The following is a 23903-nucleotide window of genomic DNA, read 5'->3' on the forward strand; positions in this document are numbered from 1 at the left end:
CATGTGTTCTGGGATCACATCAAATGTCTAAGCTTTCTTTCCGGCAGTTTGACATTAGTTTGATGTCTCTCCCTCACACTGGCCTCTGACCTCCCTGTGGAGAGGTTACAAATGCACATTTAAAAAGAAATCTATCACATAACTTTAATTTCTAATGAAATTCAATTTTTGACTTCAATCAAATAAAGAATTGTTGAAAAAGTGAACAAACATCATTGACTAAAGTGTTAAAATATCACTATCTGAAGGATATATCTTTAAAAACAAGAGGTCTTCCTGATGTTGATTTAGTTTTTGCACATGTGTTGACTGACACGTGTGCAAGGTCAATGTTTACAAGAAGGTTATGGGACATCAAAGAGTCTCTACACCTATAGGACGGAATCTATTTGGGAGGGTCCTAAACATTCATAACATGATCCATGTGGTTTGAGAGGACACTGAGGTCTTAAACTTCAGTGGAAAAAAAGGGAGCAATGATGAAACGTGATGGTTGTGGTCATGTGTAGGCCGGAGCAGGCAGGATGAAAAAAAGAAGAAGAAAAAAGCAGTTTAGTAGAAAACTCTCCTTTTGGGCAACCCACAAATGTAGAGCACAACAATCAGTAATAGTCTTAGATAGCCATTATAGCCATTTTGCTATCCTATTCAAACTACACAGTGTGACAGTCAGCACACCAATGTGACAGGCTTGACAACACTGAGAAAAAAGGATGAAGGCATCCCACACTGCAGACACGGATAATATAATTCAAAATCACTTCGACTGCCTCCACATGGCAGCCCGGGAGCTGATTGCAAACATGACAGGATCATATTGCGAAACAATTATTGACAAAACATGTGGGTTGATTGCCGTGTCTTGCACAACACAAGGGCCCTCTGAGAAACATCACTTGATAACAATACAACACAAAGTTGATGACAGCAGCCATTATTGCATCAAAATCACTTGATGCTGCACAGCTACCAGCTCCAAATTAAATCTCCTCTTTTGACAAAACATGTTTTCAAAAATACCTCTGCCAACTCCTTTTTAGCTCACAACACCCCCTGAAAAATGGTCGCACATGCTCTGAAGGATGTGGTCTGTGGTGACTTCAGTCAAGATTAAGTAAGTATAAAACTGTGGGGCTGTACAGTAGTGGGAGCATATGGTATCATTTTTGCTTCAATGGAGGGCAAAGCCTTTGTATGCTCTTCGTGTAGGCTCAGGATTTCCTCCTATTTTTGTATCTTAGTTTATGGGTGGTTATGGATGAGGGGTGTGAGGAGGTTCCCTGCCTCTTGACCTCAGATGTGTGGAGGTGGGGAACTAGGAGTGGCTCCAATAGCCAACCACGCTACAGTGAGGGCTGGGCAGGTTTCCGGGCTCTGGACTATCCTGTCCACAATAATTAGCAGTGAGCTGCAGTAATGAAGAGCTTAAGGTCTGCGGGGGTCAACACTCCACAGGCTTAGCTTTTATTGTTCAGGGTGGGCCTTTGAGCCTGCCCCCCCTCCCTATTTTCTATACTGTAGTTTAACCACAAACAACGAAAAAGGGTTTTTCACACTAGAGAGAAGGGGAAAGGGGCTTCATGAGTTTTGACAACATCACTGTGTTTTAACACTGAAGATTGGGAAGTCTTTAGACTCAATCTTTCATTTTATAATCAAACCAGAGCTGGACCCCAGATCTTGGCTTGATGCCTTTTTTTAAGAGGTGAAGTGGGGGCAAACATTTGGTTTAGCATTCTACATCACTCGTATCATCTGTGAAGCCAAAAACAGCCGTTTAATTTTTTTGGTAATTTACCCAGAAAAAAAATTACCTTTGATGTTTATTCAAGTCTGAAGCTCATAAAAAAAAAAAACATAGATGTTAGACTGGTGAGTTCCTACATCATTGTCGAAAAATCTGAACTCAAAAACCAGTCTCTCCCTAAATCTCTCCTTTCGCTTGAAGGTACAGTGGAGTAAAAATAGATACGGAAAAACAGCAGCAAATAGGGTGTGTTGTTTGTCAACCACTAGAGAGTCATTACGAGGATAACTAACATCATTACATCCTTAGTTTCTGTGGACGACAGAAGAAAAATAAAACTATTCATGGTTGTATGTTTTGTCAGAGCTTTCAGTGAAGAGTAACTGTACAAACTTCTGGGGATTTCCTGGAACAAATTTCTCTCTAACTCATCATGAAGCATTTGAGCTGCTGTAGCTAATGTGGATATGAGGGAATTTAAGGGGAAAAAAAACTTTTGGAACCAAATCTGTGACTCTTGACACACTTAATACTGAACAGTCAACTGGAAGAGACTATTACCTGCTCTGTATTGTATATTAAATAAGAGAGGAAGTGGAAGAGTGACTCATTAAGCCACTCACACACATCCATTAATCATTAATTATTATTTGACCAATGTCAAGTTAGTTGAAACTGAAGTGCACCAGTGATTAGTGGTCGGTGGTTTTAAGAAAAGACTAAATGCGGTGTACAGCATGGAAACTACGGTAGTTATTCTCTTTAAGATGATTTTCATTAACACTTCAATCATTACTGCTGTATAACAAAAACACTACTCTCAAAATGTGGCATATCTTTCATTTCATTCTGTGCTTTTACTATAGCTTTTAACCTTTGGAAGCATCTAACATTTCCATATTCCGCACATTCTGTGACAAACTGTAAACTGTTTTCTTGTCTGTAACAACATCTATTGCACGTCTGTCCGTCCTGGGTGAGGGATCCCTCCTCTGTTGCTCACCCTGAGGTTTCTCCTGTTTTTCCCTGTTAAAAGGGTTTCCATGGAGTTTTTCCTCAGTCGATGTGAGGGTCTAAGGACAGAGGATGTTGCTACGATGCCATGTAAAGCCCTTTGAGACAAACTGTTTGTAAAAACGGGCTATACAAATAAAATTGCCTTGCCCTTGCCTTGCCAAAGAAAGCCATGCCTCTCTGTGCTTACTGTTCTTTCTATAAGGGCTATCTTCCAACAGCCAGTGTATTTATCCTAATTATTTTCAACTGAATGCCTTTCAAGCTGCTTCAAGGCCTCTATTGTCGGCCCTTCTTATTGACTAGAAGTGAAGATAGCAGGTCAGAACAATCATGCAATCCATCCTCCTTTCCCAAGGATGATCTGATGACAGATAAGGCACACAATCGATGCTCTAATCAGAGCTCCTCACAGTAGCAAAAGTGAGAACAGTTTAGGGTGTATCTGCCAAGAAGGATCACACCCTACACTACACTGTTGGTGTTAATGGAGTCACACCATCTTTAAAGGGATAGTTCAACATTTTGGCAAATTGGCCCATTGCCATATTGGCCCATTGCAATAATCGCAGTAGGTTTGTTACCTTTAATTGTCGGTGTAAGCTATTTTTAGAACAGCCGAGCAGAGCCGCGAGCTGTTCAGAGCTATGCTATGGAGGCTAAGGGAATTTCTCGGTTTCCCTCATCAAACTCATCAAATACCCAATCCAACAACCCCAGAACGCTTTTGTGGACAAGTTGTGATCTGCACATTAACCACGCTATGAGATAATAACGGAACGTTACGAAACGGAGCCGTTTTCGAGGTAAGTACAGAGACTGCTTGCTGAAAAACTGCCCCTGAACGCAACGCGCATCAGTGGTTTTGCATGAATTTACCTCTAAAACAACTCCGTCTCATAACGAATGACTATAGTGATTATGGCAATGGGCCAGTTTGCCAAAATGTTGAACTATCCCTTTAAACCAGAGTCTGTGTAGCAGAATTAACTGTGGAAATGCAGCATATTACCAATATTACACACATTTAGAGATTAGATTTGCCAGCATGTAACAGGAAAACCTTCAGGCTATGACTTCCAGAGTCCAAGCAGGAAAACATCTTGTCCCCTTCAACAAATCCAACTGCAAATCACAAAAACACAACCTTTCAGTGATAATTAATTATCTTGTTAATGCTCATAAATCTAATCCTATTACACAGGAAGGAACCTGGATATAATGTGAGACAAGGCCAGTGGGTACTGATTAACTCTCTCATATTATTAGGTGAGTGCGCTTAACTATCACAGAAAAGAGTCGGGGTGCAGTGGAACACCTAAATACCACACGGACATTGACTGGAGGTATGAATAACCCTCCCTACAAAGGCTGAGCTGAATAAGCAGAATAGGCAGTTTGTGAGAGGGCATGTGGGGGGCAGCAGGAGAACAGACAAAAAAGGGACTAAACAGGGGCTTTGCAGTCACAGAGAGGCCACACGAAATGCAGCGCAGCAACGTGTTGTCATGAAACGGCCAATACCTGCCTGCACGTCCTTCACAAATTAGAGTACATACGAAATGTTGTAGTAGTATTGCACCACTACACATCACTGTGGAGACATACAGTCTGCAGTGTTAGATGCATGCCTGTTAGGCTTTGACTTTCACCTTAGACCTTTTTTCACTTAAACACAGAAAGCAGCTGCTCATTCGGGCAACAAATCTGATTTTTTTTCCACAAACAATTCAATTAGCAGCTCCGTCACAGCAGCTGTGACTGTGTGTGCAAAGTGTGTCAAGGTGACACAGCTGAACAGGCTATTCAAGAAGATTTCAAAGCCATGGAAACAAGCTGCCTTCTCGAGGTAAAATAAAAACGCTGATTGCAAGAAGAGAAATTTCTTATTTGTGGATAAAAATCAGGAAGCAGCTAAGGGGAGGAGTGCAGAGCAGTACCATCAGATCACAGTCAGACCAACCAAGCTTTATCGTGGCCTTCTGACTGGAGGCTGACATGTGACAAAAAAAAATTTGTGTTCATGAGAAAGAAACAAACTTTCCAGCAATGTTGTTGCAACATATCTAAAGTTTCAGTAGGCAGGCAGCCATTCAATATGGCTTTCGGGGTAGTATGGGAAGAAGCCAAATCAGTCTGTTTAAAGAACAACATCGAGAACTGTTTGATCACTCCCTTAAAGTGAGGTGGGAATCAGACCCATGGTGCAAATCTCTGCGGATCCAATGCAAGACAAAGAGCAGAAGAACCAAAATAGTACCCAGACTCATCAAATCAAGGTCAGCTGCTTAAAGAAATAGATGGATGAGAGGCTAAAATAGTGCGGGCAAAAAAAAAAAAAGGCGAAACCGAAAAACACAAGTACTTTTAAAGCTGTGTGAAAAGGTCATTGGAAACATTACCGTCATTCCTCTACTACAAAAGTAGTAAGAAGTGGGAAGTAGCACATGCTTTAAGGAGTTTGTTCCCCTTTTCACCACTCCCTGAAGTAAATAGGCAAATTGAATGAGAAACATTTGAATGCATGCAAAATTCAAAATGCTTTTTTTTAATAATGTTGCACACGCATGAGTTGGGGTAATGTATCTACTGTAGTTGGGGAAACTTGTTGGAAAGCCACCTCTTACAGTACATTCGTTTTTAATAAAAACACAAATACCTGACAAGGACTGTAGAAGCATGTGATGATGATACAAGCATGGGTTGAATATGTGGAGGGCTGCTTCGTGTGCTTTTTGCTGGTTTATCTCTGAAGACTCCAGGCCTGAAATCAAATGCAGCCCCGCCCTTCTCCTCTCCTTCTCCTTGATGTCTTCTGCTCAGTCAGTGCTGGGACTAGACCAGCAGTCAATAACAACGCATCTGGTTATCTCTGCTGACCAGCTCTTTGATGATATTGAGACTTTTTCATTTAAAATAATTATTTGGAAGGTCGGTCTGGATAAGCTTTGCCCCTCCGAGATGTTTTGCTCATACGTCCAAACAAGAATGTGTAATCAATTGATAGAGAGTCATCTATCATATTGATAAAAACTAAACTGACGTCCTTAAAACAGATGTTGGCTTGTGAAGGGGATGATGTTTTGAAGTTGACTCAAGTGTTAGATAACAGTGCGCTCCTCCCCAGACCCACCCTCTCAAATTAACTCTGTCTGGAGGAAAACATTGGGAAACACTGCTGAACCATCGGTGTTTCCAGGTCTGTAGAAAACAGACTCTACGAGGAAAACAGTGGTCAGTCAATAGACTAACCCTAACCTTGAATGAGCCGTATGGAAAGTGGACAAACACTTGGGACAACAGCCATTCCTTCTCTTGTAAAGTGATGATGACACTACACACATGCTTAACCACACATCATTTTATGAGTATGATGTTTAATATGGGGCGAGCAACTGTTCTGTATGCAACCATGCACTTAGTATTCAATCAATTAGACCACAAGCCCAAACACACTACTATACATCCATGAAAACACGAAGGATTAAAATAAATGTGCAATGTTACATGTAAAACTGGTAAAACTAGCTTTAGAGATGATGATGCTTCTGTAAGATCAAACGCCACACAACTAAAATCATCATGCCTAAAATAACATCCCTCAGGATCATGAGGAACAGGTTCAACTGCTCCCTGTGTGTTTCCAGGAATCATGCCACAAACCGCATGATCAAAAAGCAAAGACAATATACCTCATGTTGCTAAGAAGATCTAGTGGATGTGATCCGGGCTGAATGGGTTATTAAAGAGACCACATAGTCTTCTAGGTCACCGCAGTAGAGACAGGGAGCAACATTATAATTATGGCCTAACTGACTGTGATTAACAGATAAAAGCTTTTAAAAATCATCCAGAACCACCGTCAAGAAGAGAAAATATCATCTGCAGCAAAGTAATGGAAAGCAGCCATGGGGGGGGAAACTGCGTCTCCTAAGTGCTACTTATAGTAAAGTGAAGGCCAACACTTCAGGAAAAAAAATGGAAATAGAAATGCTTTTGACAAGCTCTGTCCTCTGAGTAACAACAAATCTGCATCAACATCATACTGATGCTCAAAATAACAAACCAGAGACAAGTCAAAAATATTTTCCCTCCAGGGGGTTTGCATCTACTGTTGTGTGCAATTGATGGATCCTCCTGGGGCTGAGCTTAACAGACCAACAGAGTGCAGTTCTTTGGAAGATACAATTTATCTTTATTAGGGCCCGAGCCTGTGACAACGTCCCAGGGAGGACCCTATTGTAATTCGACATGCACATTAGTCAACGTGCCAGCCGACGAGTAACAACAAGTAAGCAAGCAAGTAACCAAGTACTGCATAGACCTGGCAGCGAAAACCCCAGATATTGTAGTGTTTCTTTTTATTATTATTATTATTATTATTATTATTATTATTATTCTTCCGACGATTCAATTGCCATTTTGACCCCTTTGCCAAGCCGAGAAACGAACGAAACTTTGTAGCCTCGTGGGGCTTCGCGAAAATTGACGTATGATGCCAGTGTCGCATTTGGGCGGGGCCAAATGGCTAAATAGCGCCCCCTACAATTTTCCCAAAAACCCATAGGGAAAAAAACGACGTTAACGAAAGCGGACCAAAATCGCCACACATGTTCATCAATGGAAGCTGAACACAAAATCCTCCTATAGCGAAGCCCGAAACCCAACAGGAAGTCGGCCATTTTACTTCAAAGTTTGTAAACGCAAAACGAACTCCTCCTAGGGGTTACGCCCGATCGGCTCCAAATTTGGAAGAGAACATCGTCAGACCTAGCTGAGCTTAACTTGTACTCCGCAAGTCTGTAGCTCAAAGGGGTTGGCCTCTGGCATGCCCCGAAGTTTGGCGACTGTTTCGGTGCTCGCCATGTAAATACGAACGGCTCTCATGCCCACATACTTGATCGTAGACGCTTCAAACTTGGTGAAAAAATCTATGGCGAGACCCTGAACGATCCGACATATTATTTGCCTACGTCGCTCATAGCGCCCCCCGGTGGTAACAGGAAACGTACAAAAATTCGTTAAAAATACGTAGTTGACCAAATCGACTTCGTTCCACTTCTAATACATGCAGACCCGGATGGTGAAGCTACATCATGAACACTTTGACCCTACGAGCAACGGCGTCCGTGTGCCGCCGCGGCGAATGTGTATCTTCCCAATTTAAATTACGTTTGCCAATTACGCGCACATACTTCGTCGTAGCCACTTGAAATTCAAAGGACATGACGATGGCTCCTCCCTGAACGTTTTGATGTATCGACTTCCTGCCTGGCTCATAGCGCCCCCCGGTGGTAACAGGAAGTACGCAAAAATTCATCAAAAATCCATACTTCACCCGATCAACTTCATTCCACTTCTAATACATGCAGAAGCAGTTGCTGAAGCTACATTATGAACGCTGTGAAGATACGACGAACGGCGTCCGTGTGCCGCCGCGGCGACTGACGATTTTTTCTCGTACAATTACGTTTGCCTTTTTCGTGGCTTTAACGAAGTCGTGTCCTCACGAAATTTCATCCGCAGGTCAAGAATGGCGAGCTCTTTCAGCCGATAGAGTCGTTTCCCATGGGCGTGGCAAAATGCCTCTATAGCGCCCCCTTGAAGTTTTTCCGAAATTCTCCATAGACAAATTTCGCTTACTTTGCAGTACACATACGAAACTCGACACACACATGTATCATACCCAAACATACAAAAAATTGAATTGTAGCCACGCCCTAAACCAAACAGTAAGTCGGCCATTTTGGTTAGCATTTCGTTAACGCAAAACGAACTCCTCCGAGGGAGTTCGCCCGATTCACTTCAAATTGGGTACAGAACATCTCCAGACCAAGCTGATTACGGCTTGTGCTCCGCAGGTCTGTAGGTCAAAGGGCGTGGCTGCTAGCGCACGGCCAAGTTCCGCGATTCAGCTAAAAAGGTTTAAATGCTATCGCGCCCACAGATTTGATCGCAGCGGCTTCAAACTTGGTGCACATGATGATGACGTGACCCTGAACGATCCGACATATTACTTTCATACGTCACTCATAGCGCCCCCCGGTGGTAACAGGAAATGACATATTTTGCATCGACATTGTCCGATTTGCTCGAAACTTCACATGTGTGATGAGGTAACGACCCCGAACGCAACGGCCCACATCCCGTTACTGCCCCCTGGTGGACGAACCGTAAACTTGCCGTAACTCCATCGTACATTGTCCGATTTGCTCGAAACTTCACATGTGTGATGAGGCAACGACCCCGAACGCAACGGCCCACATCCCGTTACTGCCCCCTGGTGGACGAACCGTAAACTTGCCGTAACTCCATCGTACATTGTCCGATTTGCTCGAAACTTCACGTGTTCGATGAGGGGACCGCCCTCGACGCAGCCGCCCACGTCCGGTGGCGCGCGGGGGTTTCGAAGAGCGATCCGGGGGAAGCGGGGACCGGGGGGTCGTGGGAGCGGGACGCCGAGTGGCGTGGAACGAGGGCCCGTCATAGCCGCTTGCGGCTTTAATTTGCTTTGCAATTTCCTTTTGACAGTGTAGGAAATCTGCTTGTCACACCAAGCATGCTTTTTACTGCCAATAAAGGAGAAGAAGGACAGTTATTATTATAAAGGATATATCTGAAACTAATTACAGAGGGCTACACAAGTTACATGGCATCGGATCATCTAATTAAACAGCACCGGGCTGTTCTTAAAAGCACCATGAATTAACTACAGGGATCAGGATCTGGTGGTGTCCTGTGGAAAAGGGCGCAGATTGTACATAAAGCCATGTGAGGAACAAAAAAAAACGCTGACTGAGAGCCTGGCAGGAGCTGCTGGGAGCTGAGGACTGCATGTATAAAAAAATAAATAAAAAAAAGCATTCTGCTAGCATCAATCGTGTGCACAATTAAACACCCCAAACAAAAACACACCATCGCGTTGAAAGCAAACCCCCCCTCGCTCGGTGGACAGCATGTAGCACGCATGAACAGCACTGCAGCTTCTCTACTTACGATGAAAAGCTCCCATGAATGTCCAGGCGAAGTCACACGGAAGAGAAAAAACGCGTAACCGTTTTATCCAGATGTGAGCGTCAGATGGAACAACGTCAGAGTTTCTGTCTTTCTTTTTCTTCTTCTTCTTCTTTATTTTACTTTGGAGAAGGGTTAAGTGAGAAGTGCGCTCTCGGTCCGTGACTGCTGTGTGTGTTCACAGGGCAGAGGGGCTCGCGCTGACTGCTGCGCCGCGTGCGCCAGTAGTAAAGACACCGTGAAACCCGAGAGAGGCGATGATGTCACGGTCCGGATGTAAAGCAAGCAAGGTGGTCAGCGGCGCTTTTATTGTTCCCTCCTCCCACAACAATTACACACCGAGCAAACAGGGAATGGACACAGAGACTGATCACACACAGATACGGTATCTCTATCTCTCTCTCTCTCTCTCTCTCTCTATACACAACTGAATCTAGACGGACAAAAACAGCAAGCAGGAGAAAATATTCAGGACTTCTTTTTTTTTTTTTTTTTTGCTGTTCACCACTGTCACATACAGCTTGCAATTTTTCCAAACTCCTCCACACATGGATGAAATTTAACATTGTATGGAAAAGTAAGGGGACAACCAAATTTCAACGGAAAACTGTTAACTGTGTAATACAACCACATGAAGGAGCTGAAGTGACACCATATCCCAGATTATTTAAACATATTCCATTCCTCCATTGTTTATTTTGGGACAGCGTCCAGGCAAGTCAATAATTTGCACATAGATGAATTTGAGCTTTTCTTTTCCACTGCGAACTATGTTAGTTCTGGCATTAAAGTATTACACATGAATGTGGGCTGCTGCTGCTGCACTGCCCTCAGCTCATTCTCCAGCAAGTCCCGACAAAGGGGACATGTTGAAAAATGAACTATGGCAGCACGGGAATTTATCAGGCTCATCGTGAAGATTTTTGGATCATCCTGATAAAAAGTTGCGGCGAATGTGTTGCAAAACATTGTGACCACAAGAGTTCAATACTTGTATCTCATGTCTGGTTTTCATTATTCCGTTATTATCCAGTTACCGGAGCTATGCTATCTAGCTGAGGCTTGTTAGTTTCAATAGGATGAAGAGAAAGAAAGAACTGAATATCAAGTAGGTTCAGCAGGGAGCCTGAAGCTATTGAAGACATGAAAGCCTGGACAATGACCTCAGCTCCAACCTAGAAGCCAAACAGCCTCCTCCGCTCATCAACCTGCTGGGTGCAGTCAATGGTGCAGGAAGACACCCAGAGACAGTCAATGCGCACTTTTAATGGCCACATTTCTCTCCTTCTTCCCTCCATTTAGTGATAGTTCAGCATTTCTTAAGAGCACTGTAGCTGTCAAAGTCACTGAGCTTTAAATAAAAACTTGCTAAACGCTGACTTTTTTTATGGGTTGAAAACACAGTGAAGATACATTAAAGACATTAACTCTATCAGTAACAAGTGAAATACTTTGACCAGCTGTACAGCATAAATAATGTATTGAGCTTCCTCACACAAAAGGGAGGGGGAGTTGGGGGGAGTGGGCCGTACTAAAACATTCAGTCCTTCAGCTCTCCCTCATTCTCTAGGGTGGGCCTCCCATGCTGGTGCCTGGTGCCAAGGGGATATGACCACCACCTGCGGCACAGAATGGACACCATACCCCAAGAGAAAGCAGAGGGAATAATGTGTATCTGGACGACACGTGATATGATATTTAGTGACCCGATCCATAAAAGATGAATCAATGAAGCAAATAAGGATCTTGTGCTCCAACGCCCACAAAAGGTGTCTGATGGGGAAAGTCAAATCAAGCTGTTAGGCCATCTGTGTATGTGCTGTGTTGTCAAATGACAGTGTGTGGGGTTTTTTTTGTGCAGGATAAGTGAATCAATGTTTCCTGTCAGTGTCCAACTCAAACAACTGTCGAGCCTGTGAAATTGCTATGATTGGAAACAAGACATGGCGGTCACAGACATCAATATACAGGTTTGATCCTAACAACACCCAGGTTGTGTTTTTGACACATCTGAAGTCGGGGCATAGATGATTAAGAAATGAAAGTCACTATCACAGCTACCATGCCTTCTTAAAGGATCCCTAACATACTGTAAACATATACATCTTCAGCCTGGGTTTAAAATCACAAATGCCATAAAAGTTGCTCAATGTGTTGTACATTTTGCTGCCTCATGGCACATAGTGTCATGTGGGGAGACTGAAAGCATCATTCCTGCTGCAGCTCATTTTTTTGCTCTGTAGGCTATGTGTTGTAACTTCCTTTTGATAAATTAGGAAACTTGCCAAGCTCAGAAAAAAATCCTGACTCGCTTTTACACAAGCTCATCAGGCATTCAAGAGGAGTGGGAGATCTGACTACTGTTCCAAGAATCTCTTAGAAAGGGGGAGGTGAATGACCAAACCAAGGTCGTACGAACTGTTTCATCTCAACCCAAAACTTAGCTACTCCCCCATTTTACTGCTCCACACCATTAGGCTTTATGACAAGGAGGGAGAACACGGTGGGCAAGCTCAGATCTGTTGATTGTTATCACAGCAGAATGGCTCGGCTCCACCACTCCTGTCAGGCTGTCAGAGTTGAAAGCCCTGTAAAATAAAGATCCACCATGTGTGGGGGCAGGTACAAAGGCTATGAACAACAGCAACACCTGTGTAACAGAGTGTAATCCGGTATAAACCCACGTACAAGAAGCTATAAAAGCATAAGAAAAGAAAAGCTTATAAAGTTTGATTTGTTTTTGGGGCGGTATCAGACAGGTGTGTGTGTGGGGGGGGGGGGTCACCTCAGGCCCCTTGTACATAAAAAGCTAGACATTAAACAATTTAGAGACTACACACTAAAAACAGTTGGGTTAAAAAATAACCCAATTTTAACCCAAATGTTGGGTTGAATAAGGACCAACCCAACATTTGGGTTATTTTAACCCAACAGGTTGAGTTATTTTTTTTAACCCAACTTTTGGGTTGAATTATTTAACCCAAGAGTTGGGTTATGTTAACTACAACATTGGGTTATTTTTAACCCAACTATTGGGTCGTGTATGAAGTGCTTGCTCAACCCAATAGTTGGGTTAAAAATAACCCAATGTTGTAGTTAACATAACCCAACTCTTGGGTTAAATAATTCAACCCAAAAGTTGGGTTAAAAAAATAACCCAACATTAACCCAAATGTTGGGTTGGTCCTTATTCAACCCAACATTTGGGTTAATGTTGGTTTTTTTTTTTTTAACCCAAATGTTGGGTTGTTTAAAACTACAGAGAGTGCTCCAAACTTTTCTACCAAGTGACACCACTGTCACAGAAATAAATGGCAGTGGCGTCACTGGTTAACAAGTTTGGAGCGCTCCCTGCAGACCTCGATTGAAAAGTGGTTAAGTGGTCCTTCAAGTACAATTACTTATCATTAGTACCTCTTTAAAAGAGAAAGGAAACTTCCTCGATTGATTATCTTATGTTTTAATATAAACCTATTAAAAGTAAACGCTTGTAAAAAATAAATAATATACACTTTTAACATAATTACAGTGTTTCTCAGTGAAAAAACAGGTAAAACAGTATGATATAGCACAGCACAGAATTTTATTGCAAAGTTCAACTTTACAGTAACTTACCAACAGCCGTGGTTGCCAGAATTTCACCATAACAAATATGGTACAACACATGAGGAATTACAGTTTGTCAGTATAGATTTAACAGGCAGCAACTGCTTATCCTTAAATGATATCACAAACTAAGACCATTGTGAACCAGAGTAGAACATCATTGATAAACTGAAATAAACTCTTTTTGCATTTACACATTATGTGAAAAACAGGACTGCTCCAATACCTTGTCCAGTACACAGTGTTGAGATCTTGAAAAAACAGCATATGTCCATATATGAAGGATAATCCATGGTGAAAGAAAATTAACATCATAATAAAATTAGCCACTTGCCCTTGGTTGGTCAAGAGTAATGAGTCAATAGCGCAGTCTTGGCTGTAGGGTGCTCAACACGGTGTTCTGGGAAACTGGAACTTCAAGGATTCGCAGTCACCAACTCTGCATGAGACTCCTGTTGTTCATCAGGTGTTTGGACTGGCATGATCCTCTCTGCATTCAGAAAACAGAAACATAGCAAAAGTTAGATTGATGCAGTACCTTAGCATGATGCCCACACAGAGATAAACTCAGCAATCTGTTGCTCCAATGAGCTAGCTAAGCTAACCTAAATACAGATGCATCTCCTCAAACAATCAGACAGTCACCACATTTGGTTCAACACTGCTGTATAAAGTTATTAAAAATGATTTTTTTGGCATTTGGCAACTAAACCACTGCTTACCTGTGATTAACCCTGACAAGACTGGTGTCAGAGTCAGTGGTCCAGACTTGACTGAAGACAGGTGGGACAGTAGCATGGTGCGATGTTCAGGAAACTGTAACTTTGAGCAGGTGGTGTCATTGTTTCTGCTGGAAGATTCCCAGGGTCTCAATCAGGTGTTTACTGTGGACTGGCATGATCCTCTGTATAAGCAGACAAAGAACAATGAGGAAGATTTTTATCAGTCATAACTCAATTTCATCTATTTAATGATTCAATTTACAAATGTACTCACTGCTTAGTGTTGATAATGCTGAAGACAAATCAGTTTGCTGGCCATGCCACATTCCTGCAAAGTTGGCTGCCTTGCATTCTCCAGCTGCACCATGCTGTGGAGAAGGTGAAATGATTTTGTAGTGTTAAAAAGGTGTACAAGGGATGGTACAAAATTGTATGTTCAAATAGACAGTGGTTGAAAACAAAATTGCCGTAACTCATGCTCTACTTCATGGATATCGGACCAAGGACATTTTTAGCCTGGTGTATTTTCCCACTTCTCCATAAACAGAGTAACAAATACCTTTTACAGTAATGTGTGATGTTGGCCTCCGTTGGGAACTTCGGGAGGCCGCTCCTCCAAGAGAGCAAGGCTCCTCTTCAGACTGTCTCTCTCCATGTGCTAGCTTCCACATACTTTACTCTGATTAGAAAACACAAAACAGTATAACATTAGGCTACAGTACACACAGTTTACTCTCTGGTCTGGTCTCTCATGCTACAGTAGTTGGTAATACAGACATACACACAAAAAACTGCCTGTTTGCCAAACAAAAGCTGAACATAAAACAGGTTTTCTTTTAGCACAACATGCTAACCTGTGTGCAACAACAACACATAATACTGACAGCAGAGGACCAGCCATGAACGGTGCTTCACCACCGGCTGTGAGCCACTGACCCACTCTCCACGGCAGGTGAGCCCCCGTGGGGTCAGTGGCTTATTCTGTGAGTGAACATCAGTTGTGAACCCTGTTCGCATTTAGCATCAAACACAGGCTATTTTAGAAGAAGGATATCTCCACATCTAACGTTAATTGACTCCAAACTTATCCATGACTGTTGCTATGATAAACTACTAGCGTTGTTAACTCTTTTCTCTTTTTTTGCATTAACATGCGGCAGCAGCATATAGCTCATCCTTACACATCCACTGTTAGCGTTAGCCTAGCTCATGCGCTAAAGGCCAAAGTAACACAAATATACTCATTTTAAAATACTTACAGTTTATCTGTAGCTTTGTCACGGACAGTCACGGACATCCAGCCTGAGAAAGTCCAGTCCAGCAGTGCATGGACCCTTGTAGCTGAAGCAGTCAGACTTTGCCGACTGAAGCTGGGGCAAATAAAATTAACCCATGTCTCTTTGGCTGGGGGCAATATGATGGAGCGCGAGGGTTTGTCTCCAACAGAGCAGCTTTCCGGTTGTGATAGCGCTCCGGCGTCACATAAAAAAAGAGTAAATAACGGATCTCCACAGGTAGCTGTGGTGGTGGGTGGAGACAGCATTTTTCAAATGAACCGGCCGGTTACGTCACAGAATAACCCAACCCTTAACCCAAAAAATGGGTTACTCACTGAAAAGTAACCCAATTACTTGAACAACCCAGGAATTGGGTTAAATTCATAGCCCTATAACCCAGAAAATGGGTTACACCCTGGAAAAATAACCCAACAATTTAACCCAACACCAATAACCCAGAAATTGGGTTACAGAAATAACCCAACACTTTTTAGTGTGTAGCTAATTATAAGTCCAACAGTTTAATATTTTAAATGTGGAAATGAAATATTTGCATTTCACATTATCCATTTGAAATTCATACAGACCTTTTAAGCAACTGAAGATCAAATCATCACTAAAGCCTATGTCTTGCAAGAGAGCAAATAAAAACAAACCAAATTACCAAAGTTGTCATACTGATATGTAAGGTGTATTGATTGTTTCACAGCCTTACTGTAATTCATACACTACTACATACTACCTGGCTAAGGTGAACAAGCAAAAATGACGGCTTGCTTGGCTATGTTTTTGGATTTCAGTCAATATGTCAAAGGTGTGCTTAGAACAACAGCACTACACCTCTGGTGCTGATGTACTGTTTCCAGTTGAGGTCTTGTATTTCTAAAAGTATTAATACCTTTGAATGCATAATCTTCTCGTGTGTCTAATAAGCAGTTGTCACGTGCAGTACAGAACAAGGTAATAGGGGAGTCTATATGGATGAAGTGGCAAGGTAAAAATACCTTACCTACCTAAAAAAGCATCTCCTCCTATACATTGTACCAATTATCAATGAGCAACAGAGTGTTTCTTTCCTGCAGAAGCTTGCACTAGAGGCTTCATCCGGTTCTTGGCTGACAGATGCCGAGGAGAAGCTTTCAGACTCATTAACTGCCCACACAGAGTCACACAGAGACGGGAAGGGAGAGGGAATTGCTAAGTGTTCACATGTTTATCCACTCTCAGAGGATCCTCTTCTACCTGCCCACTCACACTCTCGTCTCTGCCTCTTTCCTCTTCCACCTACACTCCCACGCTCTCTCCATTGTCACCGAGGCGCAGGTCGGCTGCAGGTATACAGTACGTTGGCTGCGAGCAACATCGGCCTGAGACATGATGGTGAGGAAGACGGCAGGAATCAAGAGTGTGTGCCAGTGCTCTGCAGGGTCCTCTGTTCCAACTGGGTGATAGTGAAAGAATGATGCATGCATAAAGAGTTTCATTAGCAGCTTGTCTTCAGGGAGCCAGTGAGAGGATGGGCTGAAATGTCCACCCTGTTGGTGCTTTGGTGTGTGAGTGCACAGAGTAGGGGTCTTCTCCCGCTCCAGTAATTAGCTGTAATGGAGCAGGAGAAATAACAATGGACCCCTGAGTCCCTGAGCAGCTACTTTCAGACCTACAAACCAAGATGTAGGCTCTGTTCATACTGTATATTTATACTTTATAGACTTTGCATCTGTGACGACAACCATAGGTTTCTGAATTATGGTTCTGAAGCTCGGAGTGAGCTGCTCCACTGTTGCTGTCTTGGCTCGGCTTGGCTTTGACTTGACCTGGCTCCTTGCTTAATGAAACATGGGTAGAGGTGGGGCAAGTGTTTCTGAGACAACTTTTCATGCCTGTTTTTGGCAAATATATGCTCCACCTGTCATGTACTCATAAACCTCCATGAAATTTAAACAAGTTATATAAGAATTCACTTCCCCAACCATTGCAACGAAAAGGGAAATTAGCTATACAAAAACATTTTTATTTCTGATATAAAAGATATGCATTTGAACATTGGAGTCTATGGGAAATGTCTCTTTTTTAAGGATTGTTCAAGGAACTGCATTTTACAGCCCCGGAGGTTAACACTTGATTTATACTTAGCAATAACATGAATTGTGGGTGGTCCAATCATGAGTACATTAGATCAGATCTCACTTCCACATAACCACATACATAATTTCTGTTTGCAAATTAGTTTTTATTTGAAACCTACAGTTCCTGTGCTAGTCTGCCAGAAATTTAAAAATAGAAGAAAAATATCAAAACAATGCAGACTGGGTATATTTCTTGGCGGTCCTAGGAAACCAAATAAGTGACCCTCTGGGGTGTTCAGAAATCTTGGATAAAAGCAGCTTTTGAAAATGCTTCACTCTGTCCAGGACACATCTGAATACACACTGATAAAATAATGTATCCATAAGTTGCTCAGACCAGCTCTGACTTAAGTCTGAGCATTTGGATCTCAAATGAATTTGTAATGTGTCTTGGATCCATTCACACTCTGAGCTGTCCACTTGTGATCAGATCACCCAAGATACTACCAGACGTCCCTCCAATGACATCAGTGAAGGACAATTAAAGTCATTTCAATTTGGAAACTGAACTGTGAAATGGCACAACAGATAACTTGCAAGAAGACTTAGAGCTAATTTATGACTAGCAAGGTACTGTATGCTCACGGGAGAATATTAACCATGACAGATGCTATCCAACATGATCCCCAAAGAGTAGAGCGACAGAGAGAAAAACACGATTGATGGGAATTGAAAAGTCTCAGCAAAAGAAATGTTTCATCCTTTGCTTTGATTACAGAGATGAAAGCATTTACATCTGATACTGACCTGAAAGTATAACTCTCTAAACAACTAAAATGACTATGATCACACTGTATCACTGTACTGAGGGGAAATGCCAGTCTGGATGACTCTTACTTTAAAAAAAAATCTCTTTTATCAGTGACACAATCCTTCACAGTATACTTAACCATAGTCAGATAAGCAAGCACCTCTTTCCAACCACATCTCTGGGAGAAGATAATGAAAGGAAAATGTGTTTACACTTCAACACTAAAGAAAAGACTAATTAGAAAAAGATCAAAAGGAATGTGGGTAATTTTGCAGAAACTTACAAAATGGACCAGTCAATGAGGAAGTCAAACTCACGCTCCCCCAGGCTGCCAGGAAGTTTAGGAGAGCCAAATCCTCTCGTGAATTAAAACACCCCACTGACCATAATTACACGAGCCGACCAAAAAATCACTGTGCTAATGACACATTGAAAATCAATAGGCAGTATACAGGATTTGTCTCATACAAGAGCAGATATGCTAAGTTGGAAGGCACTGGCAATGTGCACTTCTTGGGATTAAACCAAGATGCTCGAGTCGCAACAATGATGAGGCAAATTAAGAGTGGAAAGAGAGGAAAATTAGACCCGAGGATCACTGAACCCACAGATTTTCTCCGCACAATGGCTGTGGTGAGTGACATCGCAGAAGGTCAGCATGAGAACAGAGGGGTCGGACAGACGCGCTTCACTGCTCAGGCTGCTTTGTGAGCCTTGGCAGCACTGACACTCACAAATTCCACAGTTTGCAAGTCAAAACACCAATAGCCATGTCCTCTAGCAGGAGCCCAGGTCTCTGCAACACAACTCAGGACTGACCAGGTTTGACTTTTATTTTTTTACATTAAATTCAATGCATCAACAAAGTGTGCAGTCACGCTTGAAACATTTACATGTATATACACTTTCCATCACTGATCACATAACTGACAGGATCAGTCTGTCAGCTTTGTGCAGCATCAGCTTGTCAACTTTGTTTTTACATCACAGAGGCAACCAAACACAGAGGTAATCATTTGCTTATGAATAATTTATAGTTCAACTGTTCAAAGCAAATGGTAAAACCTTCGAGTAAGCACAGCATCAATCTGAGGGGCTTCAAGTTTGCAGAATGATGACACGAGTATGTTACACTCTGTCCTGTGAAAAGCTAAAAAAAAAAAAAACTTTTGGAATCTGTTCAAAAATCATGATATATATGGTAAGCTCTGGGACTAGCAGCAGAATGACGCCAAATTTTTTGGGGGCCCTGCATATACAAACAAGAGGAGGTGTTCATGTGCATACATTATAGCACTCACAAAGCTTCTATCACTGTTTCTTTCTGCAGATATCCCCTCGTAACCTTTTTCAGATAAAACCCAGTGACATGTGTAAAATCTGAGTCAGAGACTGACCTCAAAGGGTTAACGTGCACTGGAGCGAGCGGCAGGCTGCTCTGCACGCAGCATTGGCAGACAGTCAGAGATGGGAATCTGTTATTGGCATTTCAGCAACATTTAACCAACTCCAAACAAGAACGCACAGGCATACTGAGAGAAGTGAATCTGAGTCTTTATTTGGTAGGTTACATCACTCTATGTAATTCTGTGGGTGTGCAGTAATGTGTCAGGAACTACAGTTGCAGTCTGTGAGCAGTCTGTGAACAGTAAGAAAAAGTGTTTAACCTGTGAGCAGTTCCATATAACTAGGCCGAATGTGGGTTGAACATATTGTACTGTCAGTTGGCAGTTTATTAGGTACATCAAGCTAAAACCGCCGCGGTCTTAATACAACTGTACCTCCTGGGGGGTTATTTTATGTTGACTTTTTGTTCAGACTGTTAAATGTTATTTAACTTTTGCGGATGTAGTATCTATCGGCCTGCATTGCATTATACAGAGAGGTGTTCGTTTTAGCTGGGTGTAAGTAATACATTATAGCATGATAAACCATGGCATTTTATTAATGATGGTATCATCCTAAAATATGAAATAGCTGTTTGCAGTTTAACTACACAGCCCCTTTCACATCCACCCACACTTCCTCCAGGTTAAGGCTCGCCGAGAAATGCTTTAAGTCAGGCCTTGCTCACTTTGATTTTCCACAGTGGACACATAAAAAGATGCACACAGTTCTTTGTGAGTCTAATGAATGTATCAACTCTTTTCTTTTGCTGCAATGAGCCTGCAGGGAGTGGATAATGTAGGCCATGGAGCTGATCTGATAGATCCAATAACAGCAACTCTGTCGACATACACAGGGAGCCTCCATAACTAACTGTAAAACTGATGATTACACAGCACTGCAGAAGCACAGCGCAGCATGTATCATAGCTCATTCTATCCATTCATTTCCAGCCTGGGATCACATTTTAGTTTCAGATTGATCGTAGAAAAGGCTTGAGATGCAGCATCAGCTTTTGCAGAGCAAACAAGACAAATGCTTACACAGACTTGAGCTATTGTATGTGTGCATATAATAAAATATTACACTAACCTCCCTTCCAAACAACTGTAACTTTATTGTCTAGGTGGATGACTCCACATTCAGATCAGATTTCCACTCGCTACAGTCAGGAGGACAATTTACTGCCTCCAAAGGCCCCTCTTGGTCTCACAACTTCCTCCGTTGCTAAAGAACTGTGTAAAGAGTGCATTCACTTCAACTGTTCAAGGACTACATCATCTCAAATGCCCCTTGATCCTGTGTTGTTGTTGTTATTTTACCCACATGTTGCGATGGGAGGGGTCCAGATCCATAGGAGTTGGCCAAGCTATTTCAGCTGACTGTAGTTCATCATTACTACCCCTTTGTGTGTATTTTTCTTCTTTGATTTTCTTGGCTAATACCATATATCCATTTAACGCATCACACAAGACTGACTTGCAGACTCGCATCTTACTCAATAAACTGTCTTAACTAAAGTAAACCTGAAAATTTTGATCATCAGTTTGACGTTGAGCAACGAGCATTACACCTGTATTTCAATGATGAGGATTTATTTATTTATTTATTTTTTAATCTGTCTGGCTTGTTTGAAAAGTAAAATTAGCTATCTTTCAATTTTGCACTGCTGGAACACATAGGCTACTGTGTTCAACATGATTCAAGTATTTTCTCTCACTTTATGGGCAAAACAATGATCAATTAAATTAAACTAATAGTGAAACTTATTCTGGTTGCACTTTTAGAATAAAGCGCTGTCTAACTTTCTTTAAATCCTATGTGGTCTCCTTCTGTGTCTAGCTCATTGAGCCTTAGCTGTGACAGACCCACTCTGAGCTACACAAATGTGGTAGTAGCTTAGAACGAAGAACTGATCCACTACGTAGCCCTCAGCAGTGCTGAGCATGCTCAGTGGACCTGCCAGAGGGCCAGGCTCCTGCTTTGGCCTACTTCTGATAAAACCAGTAATGTCATGGAAAGTTTCAATGCAGTGCATGTGTGTGTGTGTGTGTGTGTGAGTCAATCTGACCGAGAATGTGTGACAGAGAGGAGTCTGCCCTCAATATAGGAGCAAAATCCAATCTCATCAACCACAGCCACAAACAAATAATACCACCGCGGGTGATGGGCATTATTGATCCATCTATCATTCCGGTTTAACAGGCAAAGTTATGGACATACTTGAGTTGCAGGAAAAGCCACAACCACACAAACACGGAAAAATGCTTCCACTGCAGACCGACAGAGAGATTGAGAGAATGGCAGGCTTTAACTGACAATGTAATGAAACGCTATGCAGGATCTGTTCGGCTCTAGTTCCTCTAGTCCCCAGGCAAAAATAGCTGCTAGCGTGAGCATAGAGACGGGCCAGCACTGTCTCACTCAGACAACGGTCTAACTCATTATAGAAGAAGATGACCAGCAGAAGTGGGTCAGCCATGAGAGTGACAGACCAAGAAACTTTAGAAGACAGATAGAGAAAGAAAGAGAGGAAACTCACGTAAATGAGAGTGTACGACTTCAGACAATTATCCGTGACAGAAATTAGAAGGAAGGAGATGTGTGGGGTAAATAGTGTTTGTTTACACCAAAATGACACAGTGCCTGTAATCATGCAAGGAAATATTTACTGCAACATGAGTGTTACCTCACAATTACATGTAAATTTGTTGATTACAATCATTCCTCTTTCAGGCTTTCTCCTTCTTCTTCTTCTTTTTGAACCAGATGAGCTATCTGGCAACAAGAGCAAAAACACTCATCCTGTGCTGTGGATTGTCAATAACAGCTTCAGGCGGCAGGAAAGCAAACAGCGGATGACTAAACAAACATTTTGGAGAGCACATATTCCAGTTCTTTCCTCCGCTTTTTAGTCATGTGAAATAGAAGGATGTTAATAAACAGCACATAACCTCACCTAATGAGTCCTGCAGCCTACCTTTGGTGACTCATTCGATTGTTACCTTTGCCATGCATCTACTCCTATACGCAGGTGCGATATTAGGCAAACCAACAGTACAAGATGAGTGGTAGATAAAACTTCACAGAAGGCTCATGTTAAAGGAGAATTTCGGTCATTTTTTACCACTAAATCGTTGTCCTGATGGTCACCCAGTGTTGGGGGGAGCAAAAAACGTGACTAAAATTGATGCAGGCAAACGAGTTACACTATGGCTAGACGGCGCTAGCGATAGCAACAACGCTAAAGCATGGGGGCAATTTTTTCAACCATAACAAACACTCAAAAAACAATCAAATATCTATGGTACATGATTCGAATCCTTATGACACACCACTAAACTCATATAGTGTACAGTAAAACAGTATAAACTTTGTGTTTTTGCATGTAATCACTCACCTCAGACGGTCAGAGATACTGACCGTTTATTTTTGTAAAGAAATCATCACAACAAGGAAAAAGTGTTCGTTTCTGTGGCGGGGAGAGCAGGCGCTCTGCTCTGCGATCGGATAGTAATGTCTTTCCAGGATGTTTCAGATTTCGGCTATCTGAGTGACTACATGCAAAAACACAAAGTTTATACTGTTTATACTCCGGTAACTCCGGTTTGCCTGCATCAATTTTAGTCGCGTTTTTTGCTCCCCCCAACACTGGGTGACAATCAGGACAACGATTTAGGGGTCAAAAGTGGCCGGAATTCTCCTTTAAGACACAAAACGTGATCTGAATTGCAAAGTCCTGTGCAGACACGGAAAGAAATGGATTGGCTCTAGCTTGATCCAAGTCAACAGTTATAGACAGAGAAGCAGCAGTGGCCTTGACTCAGGAGATGATTTCTCTGCAGCCACAAGGAATCCTGTATTTAATTTCTCTTTAAACAGTTTATGTAACTTATAGCTGTAGACGGTCTCTTGTTCAGGTGGAAGTATTACTAGCTTTATAGTTGTAACTCATGAGCACTTAAACGGCCATTGAGTACCAACAGGGTATTTTTAGTGCGAGGCACAAATAAACTTGAGTACTGGTAATAAATAAAATAAAAGCACACTACCTAAGTGCATCCTAAATAACGTCCCCACTGAACTTTCTCACAACCTGATTTGACATTCTATTATAACACCCTGTTAATCTATATTTGAAATGGGGGCAATCAATGCCAGTCTAAAACAACGACTGGGAATGTGCAGAGGAAGGCACAGCTGACAAATTGAGGGCAGCTTGCAGTGCAGGGCAGTCAGCTGCAGTAGTGATTCAATCCA

At 42.1% G+C, this 23903-nt stretch overlaps 1 protein-coding gene across 5 annotated transcripts in view; it reads right to left on the reverse strand.

Annotated features, from left to right (window-relative positions):
- Positions 1-23903, reverse strand: part of LOC310986941 (pleckstrin homology domain-containing family A member 5-like) — an 85628-nt gene that overhangs the window by 36606 nt on the left and 25119 nt on the right. The window contains exon 1 of one of the 5 annotated variants that reach the window (XM_083973062.1): positions 9758-9972. The exons of the other annotated variants lie outside the window; for them this stretch is intronic. The gene's annotated coding sequence lies outside the window, so the exon portion shown is untranslated. Of the gene's footprint in view, positions 1-9757; positions 9973-23903 lie in introns of those variants that run through there. 5 annotated transcript variants of the gene reach the window in all.

This window comes from Trachurus trachurus (genome assembly GCF_905171665.1).
Source record: "Trachurus trachurus genome assembly, chromosome: 6".
Classification (NCBI taxonomy): Eukaryota; Metazoa; Chordata; class Actinopteri; order Carangiformes; family Carangidae; genus Trachurus; species Trachurus trachurus.